Source organism: Lipotes vexillifer, unplaced genomic scaffold (assembly GCF_000442215.2).
Source record: "Lipotes vexillifer unplaced genomic scaffold, Lipotes_vexillifer_v1.1 scaffold914, whole genome shotgun sequence".
Lineage (NCBI taxonomy): Eukaryota > Metazoa > Chordata > Mammalia > Artiodactyla > Lipotidae > Lipotes > Lipotes vexillifer.
In genome coordinates, this window is record NW_006780388.1 from 1,787,456 (window position 1) to 1,801,228 (window position 13,773).

The following is a 13,773-nucleotide window of genomic DNA, read 5'->3' on the forward strand; positions in this document are numbered from 1 at the left end:
CCCCCTGCCTTCGGCCCATCAGAGTCCTCTGAGATGTATCCACATCACCCAGGAAGACAGGCACCACTGGCCCTTGTACAACCCCATCGGTGTGCTGTGTGCACTCACAAGGGTTCAATTTTTTTAAAACTTAGTTCCCAACGCTTAAAAAATTAGGAGGGTTCCATGACTTCCCTGGTGGTGCAGTGGTTAAGAATTCGCCTGCCAATGCAGGGGACACGGGTTCAGAGCCCTGGCCCGGGAAGATCCCACATGCCGTGGAGCAACTAAGCCCGTGCGCCACAACTACTGAGCCTGCACTTTAGAGCCCATGAGCCACAACTACTGAGCCAGCATACCACAACTACTGAAGCTCGCCCACCTACAGTCTGTGCTCCACAACAAAGAGAAGACACTGCAGTGAGAAGTCAGAGCACCACAATGAAGGGTAGCCCCCACTCACCACAACTAGTGAAAGTCTGCACGCAGCAACGAAGACCCAACACAGCTATAAATAAATAAATTTATAAAAAAATAAAAATGAGGAGAGGTCCCATAAAATTGATTTTCTTGAGAAACAAGAACAACCAGAGCAACCCTGGACCCATATTCCTCCCATTCTGGGCCTGATCTCACGGTGCTACCTTTGGTTCTCCACTTGGCCCTTGCAGCATTTTGAGCTTGCAACTCTGCTTTTTGAGTTCAACTTGTTTTAGGAGTCCTAGAATTCTTATTGATTCTACTATCACTTTGATGAAAGAAAAATTACCCCCAGGGTTTGGCTCTGGTCAGTATTTCCAGGTGTTTTAATCCTCAAAGTAAAGAGAGATGAACAAAATTGTATCAAAAGTCAATACTGTTTTTAAAACAGAGAGAATTATAAAATGAGAAAAAGCCACAGGGGGCCCTGGAAAAGATGAAATGCACAGTCTGGGAGCCAGACTGTGTCAAGCTAGTGTCCAGAGTAAAGGAACTCAACCTGAGGTGGACCATCTCACACATGGCAGTCCCAGGAGTGCACCAAGTCCAGAAAGAATGGGTGTGTCCTGATTCCTGGGCAAACGTTTCTCTATCAGACAAAAGGGGCTACAGTTCAGGGATACTGAGGAAGCCCAGAGGTTTGGATCCCACCATGGGATTACCTAAGTTAGACCAAAAGAAGTCTCAACATTTACTTAACTGTTCAGAAAAAAAAAAAAAAAATATATATAGATATATATATATATTTATATATATATATATATATGTTTTTTTTTTTTGGTACGCAGGCCTCTCACTGTTGTGGCCTCTCCTGTTCCGGAGCACAGGCTCTGGATGCGCCGTGGGATCTTCCCGGACTGGGGCACGACCCCGTGTCCCCTGCATCGGCAGGCAGACTCTCAACCACTGCGCCACCAGGGAAGCCCCAGAAAATATTTATTGAGCATCTGCTATGTGATATATATTAGCTCCTTCTTGGAAATGAGAGGAAACCCTTCTAGGGCTGGCTCTAGGCCTGAGCAGGTCTAGAAGGATTATTGATATTTGCTTTGTGGGAATTGCAGTCTCCAAAAGACTTCAGACCAGGGCAAGGTGAGTCAATAAGTAGAGATCAAAAACCTAAATGCCTTCAGCAACCAGGCAGTACCATAAACCACCAGTGCCTTGGGTGTAAGACCGGAGTGGGAGGGACTTCAGGGGCCTCAAGAAACCATATTTTGTTTAAAGGGGGTGGTTGGGGGCTCAGTATTGCCCAAGCATGAGGTTTTTTCAAGACCAGCCAAAAAAGAATTCAATTTCTATGTGAAATATCCTGACTTTTGAATGTTGATGACTAAAAACAAAAACAAAACAAAACAAAATTAAGAACTCCATACAATTCCAGCAGAAAACATCTGTTGTCCCACTCACAGGCCACCAGGTTAGAGACGTACTTACCTCAGGAGCCTGTTTACAAGGCGCTTATCAGAGCTTCAGGCAAGGGAAACACTCAACAAATGCCAACTCCACTATCCTGCGGCTTCAGTGAGCTTGAGTAAGAAAGAATATGCCACCTTTAGTAAATAAATCGTTATCTACCCTCAGACTGGCCTGCAAGCTGATTCAGGTCTTAAAAGAGGACCTTACAAAAAAGCAGCCAGAATAATAAAAACTAGAAAAAAGAATCATCTGATGTAAGAAAAATAAAAACAAACGTGTGCTAATGAACACCGTTAAGCCAGGCTGGAGACAGGGAAATGCAGATTTAGCCTTAGGAAGGAGAGACGATAGGGTCAAATAAAGGAATGTAAGAGAAGCCAAGAAAAATAGGAATAATCGAGTAAACTGCAGAGCAAATGTTAACCATTGAAAAAGAAGAAAAGGAAGCCAGTACAAGTGTTAGGTAGGTGGAACCCCGGAAATAAAACAAATTTTGAAGAAAAATAACAGAACTCCCAGGGCCGCTGGAGACCAGGTAGTGAGAGTTCAGGTGCCCGGCGGCCCGCTCACAGCCGGTGGCGTGGAGGCAACCCTGCGGCCCCGTCCCCTGATGCGAGGCGGATGCAGGGGGAGGCGTTCGGAGCCACAGGAGGCCCAGAAGCCCCGCGCGCACAAGTCGTCGTTCCCCAGCTCTGCAGCCCGCAGGGCAACTATGCGGAGAGCGCGTCTCCCAAGCAACAACTGCCCCGCCCCGCCCCACGGGAGACGCAGTGATTGGCTGTCGCCTCCATGGCTCCGCCCCTCCACAGCACCGCCCTGCTGCCCTTACCTGCGCGCTGCTGTCCGCGCTCCCGAGGGGCAATCCCGCCGAGGGCGAAGGGTCATCCTGGTGCTGCTGGACCCTGGCCGGTGTGCTCGCGTTTCCCGTCCGGGTGCCCCGTTCCAACTTCCGGTTTCCCCGGGTCGCTCGTGGAGCCCGCCTGTGGGCCAGGGGCACGGGGGCAACGGGGGCGGTGAGGACCGCGGGGCGGACACCCGCGAGCCCTCGAGTTTCCGGTGGGAAAACAGGCTGGCTGAGCGAGGGCCCTCAGCTTGAGAGCGCCGGCGCCGGGGTACCCGGGACCACGAATTCCGGCCCAGCGCCCCATCCAGCCTCCCAGGTCAAGGGTTTCCGCCCCTCACACGTTTTGAGTTTTGTTTTGTTTTGTTTCAAAAATGGGAGTATATGCTGCTGACGTGCCCCCCCTGTGTGCGTGACACATATTTAGTATAAAAAACATATAGAGAAAACAAAACATGTAGCATGTCAAAGACATACACAGCCATACATTATGAAGTGGTGAAAGCAGATTTTATTCGGTAACTATGGACAGCAGGGCAAAGAGCTGCGCTCCATCCGATGTGCTGCAGAGGTGACTGGGTGTTTCAAAGGGAGAATGGGGGCTGCGGGGGGCGGGGGGTAGTGAAAAGTCATAAAGAGCCAGTCAGTGAAGCTGCAATTAGGCCAGGTGTGTCTGCTACCTGGCAGGTGTGGGAGGCAGGAGTCTATCCTCCCACAGAGAAGGGAGACAGAGGCCCTGTCCCTCCTGATGAGTACATTTCAAGGGAATGGCTCTCAGGTCAGTGACAGGTTATAAGAGTTATAATCTTCTTCTGGGTTATAAGAGACACATATTCACAATTATAAGCCCTTTTTAGTAAGTGCTCTAAGAAAGGGAGGCTAGGGGCCCATCATCAGGCATTAGCTAGAATGAACAGTAAATTTTTCTGGCAGCTTTGAGCTTTCTCAGGCAGGAATTTTAATGGGGGGCTGGGGTCATAATGGCCTTATGCAGCTAGAAGCTATGCTAGAGTTTGGTCAAGTCTTAGGGCAGGTTTGGACGGATGGTTATGTGTCAAGAGTTCTACTGTTCTCAAGCGATGCCTTGCTGTTTTTCAACTGCGGCATATTCTGTTGTATGGCTACATCACAATGTCTAACCAGGAGCCTACTCATCACCCAATTCTTGATGCCCTTGCCTTGCAGCAACTGGAACTACCCAGCAGCTCTTATTGTGGAGGCTTTGCTCCTTTCCAGTGGGCGAACAAGACTAACATCTGATCTTGCAACAGGGCAGGCAGAGAGGCTGCCAACCCCAAACCTGGCTCCTGGATCTCAGCTGTGATGCTGGCCCAGAAGCCTGCCCATCACAGTCAGCAGAAATGGCTTTCTCCTGCCCTGGGCAAGCTCCAGGAGGAAAGGAGGCTCCTCCCTAGGCAGCAATTCCAAGTGCTTCTTACCATGATTGTCAAGGCTGGCAGCTTCAGCCTCAGCCAGGCAAGCCGTGAACACCAAGGCCAGAAAAGCCCCCAAACTTAGTAGGGCTGACTGGATATATTCCCCAAACACCCACATACCACCTTCCAGAACATTTTCTCTACCTGCGAGCTAAAGACAGCTTACAGTACAGGCAGGGAGGGGATTCTCTGTTGAGACCAAGCTCAATAGTTACTCCACTTGGCTCTTTGGAGGTAGATATTAGAGTAAATTAAGTTACTTTCCCTATAGAGGTTGCTGCATTTTTAGGAAACCAGGACACTATCATCATCCTAAAATACCCTTCACTGTTGCTGCAGTCACCTCCTGCTATCTGATACCTAAAGGGTGCCCCAGTCTTGGGTAGAGCTTAAGGTGCATTCACTCACGAAAGCTAAAGACACTGAAGCAGGTGGGGATGGGAGTACTTAGGAGGCATTCTGACTGGCTCAGGTCTGAGGACTCCTCCTGGAGGCCCCTCATGGGAGCAGATGACAATGGCACTCAGGCATCCACCCTTGATGTCCTTTTCAGCCCTTCCTCCTGCTGCACTCTCTGCCACCTACCCTCAGCTCTCAGACTCCTTCCTCTACATGGCATGTGGTCTTTCACTAGTGTCTCTTCTATTTTTTTTTTTACTCAGTTGGGTGTGAAAAAAAATGTAGAACTTCCATTAGTTTTACTTTCTCTCCTTTTAAAAATCCTATTTTTGTGAATGCTTTATAATGTGAAAAAAAATCAGGGTTCCATGGAGAAACAGCTGATCCTAGGACTGGGGCAAGAAATGCACAAGATGAGTCTGCAGACAGTGGGAGGGGAAATGGTACAAGCTCTCTGGACAAGTGTGGCAGAATCTTCTGAACCTGACCATCCACATACCCTGTGACACAGCGATTCACTCCTGGGCACAAGTCCCGCAGTACGCACTTACATGGTTACCAGAGACCTACAAAAACTACTAAGCGTGGCCTCAAACTGAAAACCACCCCCGTGTAGACACAGTAGAATGAACAAATAACACAATGGGGAAATACTATTCAGGGAATAAGCAACGCGTGGATAACTCCCTCACTGTGGAGTAAGGTCAGATGAGAGTTCCTATTGTGTGACTTCACTTACACGGAGTTCAAAGACAGACCAAACAAATATGCTGTGGTTGGAAGTCAGGATAGAGATTATGGGGGAAGGGAAGTGACCAGAAGGGGGCACCAGAGTAGGCCCGAGAGGGCTAGTAAACTCTGATTTGATTGGGATGCTGGCTAAAGGGCTGTTTTCGCTTGGTGGAGACTCATCACGCTCTTCGTTTTTCGTTTGCGCACATTTTTTGTATATTACACCTAAAAGTTTACTTAAAAAAAAAAAAAGGAAATGAATGAAGAGAAACCATAAGACCACTGCTATGATCCAGGCAACAGATGATGGTGACCTGGACTTGGTAGCAGCAGTGGAGGTAGAGAAACACAGATATGAAAAATATTTAGGCTATCAGACCTACAGAACTTGGAGACTGATGAGATGTGGGAATGAGTTAAATCAAGGGGGTCAAGGATAAATCCCAGTACCTGGCTTGAGCAACTGAATGGATTGTTCTACACTTACCGAAATAGAGAATACCAGGAAAGACAAGGTCTGATGTGGAATATTCCTTCAATCCACATTTAGTGAGTGTTTACTATGTGCCGGCCACTGGAGATACAGCAATGAACAGCAGCAAAGCGAGCCTTGTGGAGCTTGCGTTTAAGTGGCTGGGTGAGGGACTTCCCTGGTGGTCCAGTGGTTAAGACTCCGTGCTCCCAATGCAGGGGATCCGGGTTTGAATCTGGGTTTGATCCCTGGTCAGGGAACTAGAACCTGTATGCATGCTGTAACAAAGATCCCGTGTGCTGCAACTAAGACCCAGCGTGGCCAAATAAATAAATAAATATGTTTTTTAAAGTCATACAGTGGTTCACCCTCTCTTCAGTGCTTCTCAGTCATTTCTACCTTAGCAGTGAGATTAGAGTAAACCTAGCCCAGAATCCTGCCAAAGTGTGTTCTTAAGTCTTTGTTCTGTCCTGAATTCTGTACCACCTGGAATTAAACCAACTCATTAAAAAAAAAAAAAAAAAAGAATGAAGAGGAACTGGCAAAGTGGGGATGTGAGTGAAAGCATCCATTCCAGGCGAGGACAGGATCAGACTGGCATGTTCAGGAATTGAAAGACAAAGGAAAAGAAGCCAGAAGATGAGATCCATGGTAGGAAGGGGCTGTGGGATGAGCCCCATGCTGAGCTGTCTGGATTTAGTTCTAAGTGCCATAGGAAGCCACAGAAGAGCTTTGAGCATCAGAGTGAAGGGATGCAATTAAACCATCTGCCCAAGTTGCACAGCAGCAAATGGCAAAGCTGAGACTGCAGCTCAGGCTTGCAGAGCCAATGGCTGGCTCCTACCAAAGAGACAAGACGAAACACCTGGGAGATAGCTAGTTTACAGACACTGAAGAAAGACCAGGACAGGTGCAATGCTCACTCCTGTTCTCATCAAAATCCCCAGTGCTTCTGTACCAGGGCTGGTCCTTAGTGAGGGGTCTGGCTGTGCCATAAACACTGCAATTACTCCATCAAGATTGCAACCACCCAGAGGAAAATGCTGGGGTTATGGCTGCAGGAAAAGATGTTACTAATGCAGTTAAGAGACAGGCATTTAAGCCTCTGGATGAACCAAAGGCTAATCAAGGGATCATAGTGTTTTTAATAGTAATTCTTCCCAGAGCTGGAGAAGGATTTCTCCCTTTGCCCTGAATAATTCTAAATGGAGGAATCCTAAGGAAACTGAAAATACAAGGAAATTTGTTTTTCTTTTGCAATCTCTGAAGAGATAAGAGGAAAGAAGACCCCATCACCCCATCACTATTTTCAGGTGCTTTTGCTGACCTGGATAATACTAAACTTATTTTTTTTTCATATTTAATAAATAAATGGTAAGTTGGGGGTTGGTTTTTGTTTGTTTTTTATTTTTTTATTATTTTTTATTTTTTATTTTATTTTTTTATTTTTAAAAATTATTTATTTATTTATTTAGGGCTGTGTTGGGTCTTTGTTGCTGCGCACAGGCTTTCTCTAGTTGTGGCGAGCGGGGGCTACTCTTCGTCGCAGTGCGCGGGCTTCTCACTGTAGTGGCTTCTCCTGTTGCAGAGCACGGGCTGTAGGTGCGTGGGCTCAGTAGTTGTGGCGCATGGGCTTAGTTGCTCTGCGGCATGTGGGATCTTCCCGGACCAGGGCTTGAACCCATGTCCCCTGCATTGGCAGGTGGATTCTCAACCGTTGCGCCACCAGGGAAGTCCTTTTGTTTGTTTTTTAGACACCAGTTACTTCCCCCCAAAATCTAAGGTAACAACTAGAATAGTTTAAGTGTGCATTTTCAAGATAATTTTAGAAGATATTGATATATATCCTAAACAGGTAGATTTATATTAAAAGTCCTTTGAAGATGCGTTTATCATTTTTACTAAATGGAGTAAAGTAACAATCCAGCAACTTCACAAGAATTTTCGTCTCTCAGTGGCTAACACTCTGGGAGAGGGGAGTGTATTGATATTTTCAAAGATAAGGACGAATTTGAAGGGACTTAAATGTTGAGCTCTTTTTTTTTTTTTTTTTCCTCGCCACGCGGTTTGCAGCATGTTAGTTCCTGGACCAGGGATTGAACCCGGGCCCGACATCGAAAGCGCTGAGTCCTAACCACCGGACCGCTAGGGAATTCCCTTAAGCCCTTTATTTCTGCAAAGTAATTTGAGTTAATAAACCTTGCCCCCGTGATCTGGTTCTGCCCAGTCTGTAAGCCTCAAGGGGGCAGCACTTGTCCCTTCTATTCAGCACTGGGTACCCGGGGTCAGGGACAATGCCCGGACACACTCGGGGAAGCAAATATTTCCCGAATGAATGGTGTGCGCGCGTGGTGGGCCAGGAGCGCGGGTATTAGCCAAAGCCCATACCTGGGCCGAGAGTTAGGATTGAAGGAGGCCAAAAGCTAGTGTTGGTCTTGTCTCACTCCAGGCACTTGCCTTTGCCTGGATGCTATTTCTGGGAGTTAGGTCAACCTGGTCTCTGCTTTTCTGACAGATTTCCAGGAAAGGTGTGCACCTGAGTCGAAGGTCTGGAAGACAGCGTCAACAGCAAACACCGAGCCTTCCCTCTGTGCTCCCAGCCAGCTCCCCCAGGCTCTCACCTGGACGCTCCAGGCCCGAGGCACCGAGACCACCTTACCCGAGGAGGCCACGCTCCTTCCTGCAGTTCTCCCCCATCATGTCTAGACAAGGCCCACAGCTCCCGGTCGAGTTGCCCCCACTCCCAGGGGTCAGACACGGCCTCGTCCTCGAAGGCTGCAGCCATAGGTGCGCGTGTCAGGCCTGGAGGCGGGTCAGGGTCGGTGGTGCCCGGGGGAGGGGGCGTGATGGTCCAGCCTAGGTATAGGGGTACAGGAGATGCCTCCGCCCCGCCTCCCAGGCCCGGCCCAGCGGCGGGGTTTCCTTTCCACATCCGGGGTGGGGTTTCATAGTCCCGCCCTGGGTGGGTTTCCTGGCCCGCCCCAGAGAGGGGGGCTCAGTAGCCCCCGACTGCCCTCGAGGTAGCGGGAGTACGCACTGTGGAGTGCCCGGTGCGGGGTGCCAGCAAACCTCGGAGGGCGGTGGACTCTCTGCCCGGCGGTTCCTCATCCATTTTGTCCGTCTTCACGTGTGCCAGGCGCTACGCTAGGCGCGGAGGATGCAGAGCTGACAAGGGAAACGGACCACTGTCCGCAGGGAGCTTTGGTCCAATGAGATCCACGATAGACAATTAAAATAAAGGACCAGGAGAAGCCCAGGTGCTGTTAAGTGCAGGAGACAAGACCCGGCCGAGGAGCCAGAGCAAGCGCAGGATCTGGCCGCCCGTCGGGGCAGCCTGAGCAGGTTGGAGCCCTGAACGCTCAACGAGGCACCGTGGACTCCCCAGAGGGAAGTGCCCATCTGGCTAGAGCCAAGGGCATGACGCAAAGAGGCCCTTTAGAGCAAAGGGAAAGGCTTGACTTTGGAGTTAGAGTTGGACTCAAGGCTGTTGGTGAGGTCACTTCGCCTCCTGGGAGCCCCTGCTTGGTCATTCATAATGCTGGGACAAAAGCCACCTCTAAAGATTCTTGGGAGGATTTTAGGTGCCAGTGTCGACCAGTGCCCTCTCTTCCCCATCACATGGTCCTGTTCCATTTTCTAATTAGCACCTGTGGTTTGCTCCTGTACCCTGGCGTGCAAGCTCAGGACTGTCCCTCACGTTTACCTCAGTATCCTCTTTGCCCGGCACATAGCAAGCTTTTTTTTTTTTTCCTTTGGCCACACCTAGCGCCATGTGGAACTTCCTGGACCAGGGATGAACCCGCGCCCCCTGCAGTGGAAGCGCAGAGTCTTAACCACTGCACCACCAGGGAAGTCCCAGCAAGCATTTGTAAATGGCAACTCTTGTTCCCCAAAAAAGTACAGGCTGACAGACCACCAAGGGGCACAGGGCCAGTCCTGCTTAGGAGGGGGGCAGCTATTACTTGGAGGGGTAGTTAGACTCTCAAATACAGGCCTGGGTTGGAATCTGGATCCACTGCTTTGTCTTTATTTCTCTGGCCCCGCCCTCTCCCCACCCCACTCCCAAACTGGGAGGTTAAGGGTTAACTCTAGGAAGCCCCCCTCACCACCTGGATGGGATTGGGGAAGGGAACTTCCTGTTCCATTTTCCCGGAGTCCTTTCCCAGGTTGGTTGAGGCTGACTCTGGCCCTGGGGGCCCTCAGAGAACCCCTCAGCACTTCCACCTCTGTAGTGGGAACCCCGAGTGGTGAGTTGCAGGGAGGCCTGGGGTACAGGCTTCCAGGACAGACTTAAGGGGTTCGTTGTAGCTTGGAGAGAGAAAGGGGGCTCCAGGCCTCTGTGGTGGGATGGGGGATTAGGGTGCTGGAAGAAAGCCTTGGGTGGATGTGGTTGGTCCATGCCGGGGAGTACTGGCGGGCCTGTGGCAATGGGGACATTCGGGAGGGTCGCTGGACTTCCTGTGTCGTGGGCTTGCTGTACCCGCTGGGGAGTGGAAGGCAGGCTCCACGGTCCCCCAGGTGGACCGGACTCATCGACTCAGCCCAGCACTGGAGGGGAGCCCGGCCAACAAAGACGAATGATCCAGGGAGAAAGGGAGAGCTCCTGGCCGAGGACCCCAGCTCTGGGTGCTCCCATTGTCTGGGTGGGTCTGGTGGCAGCACCTCCACCCCAGGCTGGTCTAGCCTAAGCCTCTCCGCCTCTCGAGGTTCCAAATTAACCTGGTCAAATATCAGAGGATGGCTGAAGAGCTCCCCCTGCAACCAAGCCCACCCCCCACAGATGCGCATATTAACAAAGCTTTTGTCCTGGAGACTTGGGGGGAGGGAGAGACTCTCCAGGGCCTTCGTCCCTTGAATTCCACCTCTTTCAAACCTTTTGGAGAGACCTCCCCTGAAGGTTCCGGTGCCCCACTTGCCTAAGCCTGAGGGCTGGAAATCGGAATGGCCTTGTTTTTTCTGATTCATGCTGTAATATTCTGGTTAAGACTAGGCAAATTGCACAGGGTGGGAGGGGAATTGAGTCCTTTTCTGTTTCTGAGCTTTCGCACCATAAAATCAGCGTTCTCCCCTTAAAGCAAATCTTGGCTCTCCCTGGTGTGACCTTGAGCAAGTCACCCATCCTCTCAGAGCTTAGTCTTTGCACCTGTCAAATGGAGAAATTATAACTTACTGCGTGGGCTGGAGTAGGATGAAGTGACCCTAAGCAGAGCCCATACAGATAAGCACTCAGTACATGCCAGCTGTTAATACAGGGTTCCTGATCACACGTGATTCGTTCTCTAATTATTTTGCTCATGCTACCAAAACACAATAAAACAAAAACCCATTTTCCTGAACATTTAGTAAAGACCTTTTCTGCACCAGACATTTTTTCATGCATTCCTCAATAATTAAAACTGCAAGGTAGCCAGGTGGGTGGTGTGTGTAGAGTCCCAGAAGAGGTGCCAGTGGGTGGAAGGAGCCCCATGTGCCAAAGTGCAGGAAGGCACGGACGTTGGACAAGGCTGTGGGGGAGAGAATGGAGGTAGGGGAAAACTGGGGAGATTCTGGAGTGGTGGGGGGAGACTGCAGACAGGCCGGAGGGAGTAGGTAGGTGGGGGAGAGGGAGGGAAGCTGGGAAGATGCTGGAGGGAGGTGGAGGGAGGCTGGTCAGGTGGCCAGCACGTAGGCCTGGGTCTCTGTTTTAGCATCACAAACCTCTCCCCTGTGCGGGAAGTGCTAGGCCCAGACTTAAAACACATGTGTTTCCTTTGTTCTTTTACCACATCATAGCCCACTCACCCCACCTCTAAAGGAGGTTCAGAGATCCCTCAGCCCTGAATGAAGGGGACTTACACTATCCAAAGCTCTTGACCAGGCTGACTTCTCCCTGGCTCCATTGTCAAGGCTGGGCTGTCTTGGGGAAATGTCTGTACCTCTGAGCCCGGGTGTCCTGGGCTGTAAAATGGGTCAGTGATAGGACTAGCTGTTAGCTGTGGTTGTTTGTATTTTTACTCAGTAATGAGAACAGTAAGGTGTTCTCATTAGGCACACCCGACGTGTACTCTAGCAGGTAGGGCACCGCTCCACTCCCTTTACGTGGTGGGAAGTGATGCAAGAGGGTTTCTTCCCATTCCTCTGCCTGGGATGTTCCTGATGGGGGTGGGGGACAGGTTTGGGAGAAGCTCATTTGCAGTCCTGAAGCTGGAGAGCAGGGAGGGCAGAGACACGTTGGAAATTGGGTTTCCATATCCGTAGAATAAGCCTTCTGGGTTGTGCTGAATGACTGAACTGAGTCCCCTGTGGGTGCTGAACTTGGGTCAGCTCCCCCTAGGTAGGTCTTGGCTACCCCAAAAGGAAGGAATAGTCCTATGGAACCAGTGCCCCCTGTTGGTCAGTTAGAAACACTTTTTTTTTAATGCTAGCCAGACTCACAGGGTTGGGATGGATACCTCCCAGAGGGGTAGACCAAGGAAGAATCCAGAACTAAAAAAAAAAAAAAAAAATTAGGAAAGAAAGGGAAATGACTGCCTCTCCTGCCATCACCCAGCTCCCAAGGGTGCACCCACTAGAGGCCTCTGAAGTGAGTGAGACTGCTTTGGCCTGCCTTGGGAACACATCTGTCACAGACTTCTGCAAGCAGTAAGCTTAAGTCCCATGTGGAGACCCACCCACCCATCCCAGCTCCCTGGCTCATCCCAGCCTGTCTCTAGGGATGGAACCCAGGGAGGGAAGGAGATTGGAACACCAGGTGGGAGCTCAGCCCTGCACTGGTCAGCTGGGTGGCCTTGGCCTTGACTGCTGAGAACCACCTCCAGAGCCAGAAAGTGAGGGTCAGTAAGTCTGGTCAAGGAGCAATCACATGCATGAACTACTCCCCACTCCTGCCAAGCTTTTATCTTTAAAATTCTCAAACTTCCAAAGAAGTTGAAAGAGCAATGCAATGAATGGGTGAATCCATACACCCATCTCCCAGATTCAACAATTGCTATAATTTTGCCACATTTGCCTTGTCGATCCATAAATGTGGCTGAATCCTCATGCTCCATCACTTCCAAACCCTTCAACATTTTCTAAGAATAAAGAAATTTCCTACATACCACATCTCAGAAGTTGGTAGTCATCTCCATTATCACCCAGTGCTGCAGATTTCCCCAACTGACCCCAGAATAGCTTTTAGAGCCTTTTGTTTTAAATTAGGATCCAGTCAAGGTTCGTGCATTTGGTTATATCAGCTGTTAGTCTCCTCTAGAGCAATGTGTGCCCTACAGGCACTTTTTAAAATTTAATTAAATTAATTTAGTTATTTATTTTGCGGTACGCGGGCCTCTCACTGTTGCAGCCTCTCCCGTTGCGGAGCACAGGCTCCAGACGCTCAGGCTCAGCAGCAATGGCTCACGGGCCCAGCCGCTCCGCGGCATGTGGGATCTTCCCGGACTGGGGCACGAACCCGTGTCCCCTGCATCGGCAGGCGGACTCAACCACTGCACCACCAGGGAAGCCCCAGGCACTTACTTTTCATAACAGACTCAGAAGAACCTGGGCCACTTGTTTCCCGTAATGTCCTGTCTTTGGGATTTGTTTTGGTCGTTTCCTCAAGGGACGTTTGACTTATTTGTTTGTTGTTGTTTTTTATAAATTTGACATATAACCTTAAGCAAGTTTAAGATATACAGCATTTATATGTTATAATATGATTGTAATGTAATGATATGTATCATTATATAATTATAGTACAATATTATTGTCTGCATTTGTTATACTGTGCATTAGATCTCTATGGCTTATTTACTACTTGTTACAAGTTTGTACCTTTAAACACCATCACTCTTAGCCTCTCTGCCAACTTGTTTTTATTCCCTGCAATTCCCTTTAACCTGGAAGTTGGGTCTAAAGGCTGGATTGGATCACGATGGAATATTTTTGGCAAGGACCCATCTTCAGTGGTGCCAGGTACTTCCCGTGGCATCATATCAAGAGGCAGGGAAAGCCAGACTGTCCTCTCTCAGGAATGCCAACTTTGGTCACTTGGGGAA